Genomic DNA, 1449 nt, shown 5'->3' with positions numbered 1-1449 from the left:
CTGTCTCAAAAAACAAACAAACAAACAAACAAAAAAACCAAAACCAAAAAAACCAAAAAACCCAAAAACAAAAACCAAACCAAACCTAACCAAAAAAAAAAAAAAAGGAAAAGAAAACATGTTCATGGTGGCTCAATGGCACACATATGTATTTGCAGCACCCAAGGGTTGAGGCAGCTGCGGGGGGCATCTTGGGTTTCAAAGTGAGACTGTCTCAAAGCATCAAAGCAAAGTCCTGGTGGTTCCAGAACAGTATCAGGAATTATGCACATACTTTTAATCCCAGCTCTCAGGAGGCAGAGGCAGGTGGATTACGGTGAGTTCGAGGGCCAGTCTGGTCTACAAAGCAAGTCCAGGACAGCCAAAGCTACACAAAGAACTATGTCTTGAAAAACCGGAAAAAACCACAACAAAACAAAATCTAAAATTCAAACAAACCAGTAAACTAATACTGGTTCCATGGAGTTTTATTTTAGATTTACGTAATGTATTTTGCTCGCATGCATGTCTGTACACCATGTGAGTGTTAGCTGCCTTCAGAGGTCAGAAGAGGGCACAGAAGAGTCATGGGGAGTTGTGAGCAACCATGCTGGGACTGGGGATTGAACCTGCAGGAACAAGTGCTTTTAACTGCTGAGCCATCTCTCCAGCCCCTGCTTTTTTCCCCTCTAGTGACTTAAATGAGTCAACAGGGCCTGGCATGTGGTTCAGCAGTAAGAGCATGACATGTCTGGGGCCCTGGGTTCCATCCTGTGTGTATCAGTGAAGTTTTCACACTCCGTTACACTCCTAGTCACCGGGTAAGACACTGGTCTGGTGAAGGTTCCAGCCTAGGGACACAGGCAGATTCCTCCACATCACTGTCAGCTAGAAGGACCTTAAGTGGCCACTAGCTTAGCAAAGTAATGCTTGGTTCTCACATCTCCTCGCCATCCTAGGCCTCATGCCTCAAGACTAGGCAAGGCCAAGTTGACTGTGTCCAGCCTTTAATGCATCACTCAAGCTCTTGCCACAGAACTAGAGAAGACGATCTAACAGGCCACATTACAAGAGATCCCAACAGCAGTCACAGAACACTAGCTGTCTCCAAAGATGCTATCAGCTGGACTCCCTTTCTAAGTAAAATAGATCACAGATAGGACCAGCTGAGTGACGGCCATTTGTTAAGACTACCTTTCCCCCACCATGGCCAAGATGGATGAAAATTACCAAGTAGCTTCAGGAAAAGGTTCCATTGTCTTGCTCTGTTCCTAAACACACACACACACACACACACACACACACACACACACACACACAAACACACACTCACTCTAGATGGATGAAAATTACCAAGTAGCTTCAGGAAAAGGTTCCATTTTCTTGCTCTGTTCCTAAACACACACACACACACACACACACACACACACACACACACACACACACACACACACACACACTCTCTCTCTC

This window comes from Acomys russatus, chromosome 25, assembly GCF_903995435.1.
Source record: "Acomys russatus chromosome 25, mAcoRus1.1, whole genome shotgun sequence".
NCBI classification, from domain to species: domain Eukaryota; kingdom Metazoa; phylum Chordata; class Mammalia; order Rodentia; family Muridae; genus Acomys; species Acomys russatus.
This window is presented reverse-complemented; position numbering follows the sequence as displayed.